This window comes from Aegilops tauschii, chromosome 7, assembly GCF_002575655.3.
Source record: "Aegilops tauschii subsp. strangulata cultivar AL8/78 chromosome 7, Aet v6.0, whole genome shotgun sequence".
NCBI lineage: Eukaryota > Viridiplantae > Streptophyta > Magnoliopsida > Poales > Poaceae > Aegilops > Aegilops tauschii.
Genome location: NC_053041.3, coordinates 511,547,151 through 511,556,116, shown reverse-complemented (window position 1 = coordinate 511,556,116; position 8,966 = coordinate 511,547,151).

The following is an 8,966-nucleotide window of genomic DNA, read 5'->3' as shown; positions in this document are numbered from 1 at the left end:
GGCCGTACGGCCCATCTTCATCAACAAGGCATCCAAGACCCTCGCGAGGGGCCAAGCCTCGCGAGGCGGACGACGCAAGACCTCCTCAGGAGTGGCCTAGTCAGGCAGGCTCACGAGGAGCTGAGATATCAAGGCGGGGTAAACCTCACGAGGCTCTCGTGACGTGAGCCATGACGATCGGTGCCAGGCGGGCGCCAGCACGCGCAGCGTCCTTGTTTCCTCTTTGGTGCTAAGGAAGTAGGCGCAGGCGAGGAGTACCGAGGCATCAGGCAAAGGTTGCTATATCGGTGCAACGAGACCAAGACCAGGAGGACGGCAAGATGGAGGTCATCGTGAGGCCCAAGAGGCCGTCACCACCAGAACCTTTCACAGGCGAAGACCACTTTTGTCAGGATAGCTTGTACTAGCTGTCCCCCTTCAAATTTGCCCGCCGTTGTTGGCTCCCTTCCTGCTCAATATTTGGAAGAGGACCGGGGCCTATATAAGTAGAGCTAGCCACCACCGTAGGGGCATCGAGCAGTTCATCCAGCTCTCACCCGCTAGGTCACCAAGCACAAGAACATCTCAACCTCAGGAGGCTGTTCTTCCCTCTGTACTATTCATCATCAGCCCAAGAGGCAATCCACCACCACCACACTGGAGTAGGGTATTACACCACAACGGTGGCCCGAACCAGTATAAATCTCGTGTCTCTTTGTGTTGTGAGTGCGTCGAGTTCGTCCGCAAGATCTTAGCGAGCTAGGGCATAGATCGGTAGGAGGGAAAGACTTCGCGCGCACCCCAGTGTTCGAACCTTAAGGGTTTGCCGGAACCCCACATCCGACATTTGGCGCACCATGTAGGGGTGCGCCGTAGCTTCCCTTCCATCAGTTGTCGCTCCGTCGTCTCCATGGCGGACGCTCGCCATGCTCGAGCTGAGCATCGGGCTGCCCTCACCACCCGCGTTGCTCAGACGGCTCCCGTCGGCGGGCCACCTCGTCGTTCTCCATCTTCCGCCGCCAACACTGCCACCGGCCCGGCGGGGAACGAGCAACAGGCGTCCTTGCTGCATCCTTCGGTGCGGCAGGACGGCCGCACCGCCACTCCTTCGCTGACCCCGGCCGGTTCTTCGTCTCACGCACGACCGCGCTCCCATGGAGGCGCGGGCCGCACTTCCTCACCGCAAACGAACTCCTGCGCTACCGCCCAGTCAACGACCTCTATGAGGAGTGGCTCGACCACGTCGCCGAGCTCGTTCGCGCCGCAGGGGGCTCTCCGGCGCCGTCCCTCTCTCTACCTCACCCTCCGCCAGCCACGGGCGACGAGGCCCATGGCGCGCCTCCACCACATCTGCCCCAAGATGGTGCCTTGGCACCAGGCGCGTGGCCCCACAGCATGATCCGCCATGCCCGATGCCCGCGCGCGAAGAGAGAAGCTGCCAAGAAATCCCACGGCCGCGAGAAGCTGCACCCGCGCTTCCCGTGCCGCCTCGTCAAGACTGCGCACCGCCCGCGACGGTGCCGCGCGGACCTCAGCAAGACCAAGCTCCACCTTCGAAGCGGGCCCCAGCAACCACGGCCGGCTGCCGCGCCTTCACCCTCGAGCTGCGCAACATCGCCTGGCCAGGCAAGTTCAAACCAGATCTGCCTCCTTGCTACGATGGCACCGCCGACCCCGCGGAGTTCCTGTAGCTCTATGAGCTGAGCATCGAAGCGGCCAACGGCGATGAGAAAGTCATGGCGAACTGGTTTCCCATGGCTCTCAAGGATGGAGCCCGCTCCTGGCTCCTGAACCTGTAGCACGGCTCGATCTCCTCCTGGGACGAGATGCGCGACTGCTTCGTCGCCAACTTCCAGGGCACTCGCGACCGCCCTCCGGCCACGGGTGACCTGCGCTGCATCAAGCAACAACCAGGAGAGACCCTCCAGAAGTACATCCAGCGCTTCAACAACACTTGCCTCAAGATCCCCAAGGTAACGGACGAGGCCATCATCTCCGCGTTCTTTGATGGCATCCGCGACGTCAAGATGAAGGAAGAGCTCGCTATCCATGAGGAGCTGTGCACATCTCAGGAGCTGTTCAACCTGGCGACCAAGTGTGCAAGAGCTGAGGAGGGGCGCCTCTCTCTCCTCGAGCTGCCCGCGGGCGCAGAGGAGAAGAAAGGCAAGGCCAAGGACGTGAAGTGCAAGGAAGCAGCAGTGCTAGCAGTGGAGCCCGACACCAAGCGGGGCAGAGATCAGCCCGAGTCATCCAAGAATAGCCGACCGTTCTGCGCCTTCCACAACCTGAACACCCACAACACCAGCGACTGTCAAGAGCTTAGAGCCATACGAGAAGGACGCTTCGGTCGATGCCCCGAGCGCAGCGACCGGGGCTATGGCCGTGGAGGAGGACGTGGAGGCGGACGCCGGGACGACCGTGGCCCGCGCCAAGAGTGGCGCGACAGGCCTCGTGAGGACCGCTGGCAGGACCATCCTCGCGAGGGCGCCTGGAGGGACCAGCCTCGTGAGGATCGCCCCCAAAGCAACGCCGGTCTTCCCCCACTGCCGCCACCGAGAAGGAACGACGACCACCATCAGGACGAGGGGGCTGGGGGCTTCCAGGAGCCGCGCGCAATCGCATGCATCTTGGGCGGCGCCCAGGCCCCAGCCTCTCAGTGCATCTTCAAACAGTTCGCTCGCGAGGTGAACGCGGTGTTCCCCAAGCTCGAGGCCATGTGCCCGCTCAAGTGGTCCCAATGCGCCATCACTTTCAACTCGGCAGATCAGCTCAAGTGCGCGGCCACCGCCAGCGCCCTCCCGATGTTGTGTTCCCCAGTCATCAGCAATGTGCAGGTTACCAAGACCCTCATCGATGGCGGCGCAGGGCTCAACGTCCTGTCCGTCGACACGTTCGACAACCTCCAAGTGCCATATGAGCAGCTCCAGCCTACCAAACGTTTCTCAGGAGTGACCGATGGTTCCACCACACCGATAGGGCAGGTCCGCCTGCCGGTTACCTTCGGGGAGCGCAAGAACTACCGCACCGAGCTCATCGACTTCGACGTCGCGCACATCCGCCTGCCGTACAACGCCATCCTCGGGTATCCGGCCCTGGCCAAGTTCATGGCAGTCACCCACCACGGCTACAACGTCCTCAAGATGCCGGGAAGCGGCGGGATCATCACGGTCCCATGTGAAGAAAGAGATGTGGTGTGCTCCCTTGAGCACGCCTTCCAGCAGCAGCAATCAACGATCCCGACAGCTGAAGTGAGGGCCCTTCGGAGGCCACCCCCAAGAAGAAGCAACTGCGCCACGCAGGACCTCAGGAGGATGGCGTCGCGGCAGGAGCCACATCAGGATCAGCGTCCGTCCCAGGGGCACCTCCCTCCATCGCATAGGAAGGCACGCCCAGCGCCCTCCTCGGGCAGGGCTCGGGGGCTCTCTTCTGGAGGGCCTCAGACCTTGCCAACCTCACGAGGGAGGCGCTTGGGCACCACTTGGAGGCGTGCTTCGCGACACGTTTCCCTCAGGAGAACACAGGGCAAGGAGTGCCCACCACTCAGGAGTTCATCGCCAAGACCACTCAGGAACTGCAAGACGCAAGAGCCATGCGCGACGACAGCCACTCACGAGGCGCAGCTCCCCATCCTGGCGAGGATGCTGGGCTGCGTGTCTGCATCGACGCCCCAGGGCTCAACAGGGCTGCATCTCAGGAGCGCTTCTGGCCTTCGCGTGTGGGCCGCTGCGAGGGCCCGCCACACACCTACGTTCGCATGCCCTTCGGCTTGCCAAGCGTGGTGTCAGCCTATCACCGCAACATGCGGTGTGTCCTGGCGGCTCGGGAGGCCAGGTACCACGCCGTCCTTGAGGAAATGGAGACGGTCATCAGGGAACCTCTCGAGCCCCCAGAGCCTCCCGAGGCTCAGCGCTCCGGTGGCTCATGAAGAGTCACTCCTTCGACGCACGCCTTCAGCTGCACCAACTCTACTTCGTCTATAGAACAAGGTGACATCTTCCAAGCTCGTTTACCTGGGAGCGCCCCTCGGGCTGCATCATTCCCAGGCCACATGGGTCCGTCCCTGTGGCATGTATCCCTTTTGCTTATGTCTTTAGCTTACCTTGCTGGGGGCGCCCCTCGGGCTGCATCATCCCCAAGCCGCTCGGGCCGGACCCAGTGGCATGTATCTTCCTGCATTTACCCAAGTTGATCTGCTTTCCATGCTTAACCTGCCCACGGCTATCGCCTGCTCGATCATCGCCTCCCACGGGGCCTTCTCACAGGCACGGCGCTGGTGCATGGGTCCGTCCCTACCACGTCGACAAATCTGAGCGGCCGAGCTCTGGCTCGCGGCACGCCCCGCGCACGTCACCTCACCAGGCCCTCAGTGTCTTCACTTCATCCAGAGCAACCAGCGGTAGGCTGACAGCTATAACGGTAAACCGTGTTTCTTCTTGTGCCTGTTCACAGGGACCCCGTGGGGAGGATAGCAGGCGGCACCGCGAGTCTCCTTTTCTCTCATGCAATTCGCTTGCGCGTTAAAAGGGGGGCTCCTGAGCATCGCGACTCAGGAGCTCTTACTAGCTCTCCAGCCCTCACCCCCTGGCCTTGACCACGGCATCGCGACCTGGCATACCAGCGGCGGCTGAGCTCGCTCGAGGGCCGGGACCTGAGGACGCAGAGCACTAAGGAGAGCATGGGGAGGGAAACTCGTATGGGCCGGCCTAGCTATGCCGCACAAGTTGGCGCGCAGCCCTAGCGCAACGTCAGGAATCGCCACGAAGTCAACAAGATAAGTCCCGCCCTCGGATCGGCTAAATGTTTGGGCCTAATGGTCACTCACGCCTTGCCGCAACCCCATTGCCGCCACATCAACTCCCTTTCTCGCCTTACCATGGCTGCTTGAGCGCTAAGGGGGACCTCCTGAGCATCACGCCTCAGGGGCTCTTACAGGACCTCAGGCCGCACACCTCCTGGCCTTGACCACGGCACGCGACCTAGCATACCAGCGACGGCTGTAGCCTGCCTGGGGACCGGGACCTGTCAGCGTAGAGCAACAAGCTATCGCGAGGAAAGAAAGGGGGGACCGAGCCTTAACGGGACATGCGTTCACCAAATTCTCATAACAAGGAAGATAAGCACAAAAGACATTACAGACCCTTACATGCCCCCACGGGGTAATTCATGATTCTTCGCAGGGAACAAAAGCTAAAACTAAGGGGGTCTAGAGCGAGGCGAGGAAGAAGCAATGAAGGCAAGTGCTGCCTGCGCCAGCCTTTTGTCAGGTCAAGCAGTTGCCGAGGCAGCGTGGGGAAGCGGAGACGCCCACGTCCAATCAACCGCCATGCGTCAACCGAGGCCGCAGGCTTTTGGGGCCCGCGATGCTCCGAACTTGACCCTTGGCTTCGCCGTGAAGCCAAGCCCGAGCGCACCTTGGGCCCGGGGGCTACTGTCGGTGTTCTGGGAACGGGGGTCCCCAGACTTGCCTGCCTGCGGCCCACGGCGTGGCTAAGCTAGCAGGCCGTACGACCCATCTTCATCAACAAGGCATCCAAGACCCTCGTGAGGGGCCAAACCTCGCGAGGCGGACGATGCAAGACCTCCTCAGGAGTGGCCTAGTCAGGCAGGCTCACGAGGAGCGGAGATATCAAGGCGGGGTAAACCTCACGAGGCTCTCGTGACGTGAGCCATGACGATCGGCACCAGGCGGGCGCCAGCGCGCGCAGCGTCCTTGTTTCCTCTTTGGTGCTAAGGAAGCAGGCACGGGCGAGGAGTACCAAGGCATCAGGCAAAGGTTGCTATATCGGTGCAACGAGACCAAGACCAGGAGGACGGCAAGACGGAGGTCATCGTGGAGCCCAAGACGGTGTCACCACGAGAACCTTTCGCAGGCGAAGACCACTTTTGTCAAGATAGCTTGTACTAGCTGCCCCCCTTCAAATTTGCCCGCCGTTGTTGTCTCCCTTCCCGCTCAATATTTGGGAAGAGGGCCGGGGCCTATATAAGTAGAGCTAGCCACCACCGTAGGGGCATCGAGCAGTTCATCCAGCTCTCACCCGCTATGTCACCAAGCACAAGAACATCTCAACCTCAGGAGGTTGTTCTTCCCTCTGTACTGTTCATCATCAGCCCAAGAGGCAATCCACCACCACCACACTGGAGTAGGGTATTATACCACAACGGTGGCCCGAACCAGTATAAATCTCGTGTCTCTTTGTGTTGTGAGTGCGTCGAGTTCGTCCGCGAGATCTTAGCGAGCAAGGGCATAGATCGGTAGGAGGGAAAGACTTCGTGCGCACCCCAGTGTTCGAACCTTAAGGGTTTGCCGGAACCCCACATCCGACACAATATGCTAAGCTAATGGATGGGTCTTGTCCATCACATCATTCTCCTAATGATGTGTTCCCGTTCATCAAATGACAACACATGTCTATGGTTAGGAAACTTAACCATCTTTGATTAACGAGCTAGTCTAGTAAAGGCATACTAGGGACACTTTGTTTTGTCTATGTATTCACACATGTATCAAGTTTCCGGTTAATACAATTCTAGCATGAATAATAAACATTTATCATGATATAAGGAAATATGAATAACAACTTTATTATTGCCTCTAGGGCATATTTCCTTCATGCATAACCTGCTTTTGTAACCTACTTTTGTACCTTACCTGTTTATCCTATCTGCTTAGTATAGGTTGGTTAGTGATCCACCAATGACCCCTCACCTTGTCCCTGTTGCCCCCCATTATGACAGATGAATCGATCAACATGATCGACATCAAGAGCCCGACACATCACTTCACCCCCCCTTAGTTGTACGGCTCTGCAGAGCTGCTATCGAGTGCCGAGGGAGATACCTCGTAATGCACTGATGATAACTTTGTAGTGTATCTATTCTCGGTCGTGGTCATCGAGGGTGATTCCCGATAACGACTCTTTCGTGCAATCCCTCAAGTGTGGACCATCGAGGGTGATTCCTCCAAGTCCTCCTTAACGGTTACATCAAGTGGGAGTCCATCGAGGGTGATTCCTCGGGTTTCCCCTTACTGTTTTGGACACACCGTTACTTTGACCTTACCCCAGAACCATGATGAAGTCGGGTCGGCCCCGAGGGGTGCCCCCGAGAGAAATGTGCAGTCGGGTTGACCATGAGTGTACCCACTAGTTGATGTGTAGTCGGGTTGACCTGGAGGGTACCTGCGAGATCTCTACGTGGCACGGCCGGGCATTCCTGGCCCTTGCCGTAAGTCCACGAGATGGGGCGACGAGGTCACATGATCGCGAGTCTCTGCTCGTTACCGCGCGCTACCAAGACACTAACGGTTTGGATATGTGATCCGAGTAGGCCCCTGGCCTTTTCACACTGACCACCACGTGGGAATAAGTATGGGCACCATACGTCGTATGTATCAGCCGAAAGCTCTTCGGACATCAGCGAGTGAGCGACGCGCACCTGGGTGGCGCGCGTAAGCACCTGCCTTGTATAAGGAGGTAGCTAGGACCGACACAAGCCGCGTACGCAACGTGCAGGAGTGCAAAGGGCGATGGTCCCAAGACCCCTGCGCGCTTAGGATGTAGACCGGCGTGCTGGCCTCTCTGTTGAGTCTAGGTAGGGCTGCGGTGTGTTGATCGGCCGAGGCCGGTCATGACCTGATGGTGAGTCCGTCCGGAGTTAATCGAGCGTGTTGGGTAAGTTTGTGCACCCCTACAGGGAAGTTTAATCTATTCGAATATTCGTGTCCATGGTAACGGACGCTCGGAGTTGTATCCCGATCGATACAACTAGAACTGGATGCTGAGGCATGAGGAATGGATACGATGGCTTCGGGATTGTTTTCTCGCAAGGAGTCGACGAAGTGATCTCTGGGCGATGTTACAACAAACTTACTACTATCATAATATGCTACCCTTACCTCTTCTGATGCTCCAAGATGCTAGTCTTCGATAGGCTAGGCCTTCCCTATTCTGGCATTTCTGCAGTTCAGTCCACAGATACAGCTGATGTCTGCTAGACTACGTCGGTATTTCCCCAAAGAGGAAGGGATGATGCATCACAGTGACGGTAGGTATTTCCCTCAGTGATGAGACCAAGGTTATCGAACCAGTATGAGAACCAAGCAACACCACGTAAACATCACCTGCACACAAATAACAAATACTCGCAACCCGGCGTGTTAAAGGGGTTGTCAATCCCTTTCGGGCAACGGCGCCAGAAATTGGCAAACGGACGTGAGAGAGTTGTAAATATTGATAGATCAAACGCCAAATAAAATAAAGTGCAGCAAGGTATTTTTGTATTTTTGGTTTAATAGATCTGAAAATAAAGTAGACCGCAAAGGAAAATATATTAAAGAAGAGATTCGGGGTCCGTAGGTTTCACTAGTGGCTTCTCTCGAGAAAAATAGCAAATGGTGGGTGAACAAATTACTATTGGGCAATTGATAGAACTTCAAATAATCATGACGATATCCAGGCAATGATCATTATATATGCATCACATCCAAGATTAGTAGACCGACTCCTGCCTGCATGTACTACTATTACTCCACACATCGACTGCTATCCAGCATGCGTCTAGTGTATTAAGTTCATGGAGAAATGGAGTAATGCAATAAGAACGATGACATGATGTAGACTAGATATATTTATGTAGAAATAGAGCCCGTCGTTTTATCCTTAATGGCAACGATACATACGTGTCGGTTCCCCTTCTGTCACTGGGATCAAGCACCGTAAGATCGAACCCATCACAAAGCACCTCTTCCCATTGCAAGATAAATAGATCAAGTTGGCCAAACAAAACCCAAATATCGAAGAAGAAATACGAGGCTATAAGCAATCATGCATATAAGAGATCAAAGAAGACTCAAATAACTTTCACGGATAAAAACATAGATCTGATCATAAACTCAAAGTTCATCGGATCCCAACAAACACACCGCAAAAAGAGTTACATCATATGGATCTCCAAGAGACCATTGTATTGAGAATCAAACAAGAGAGAGG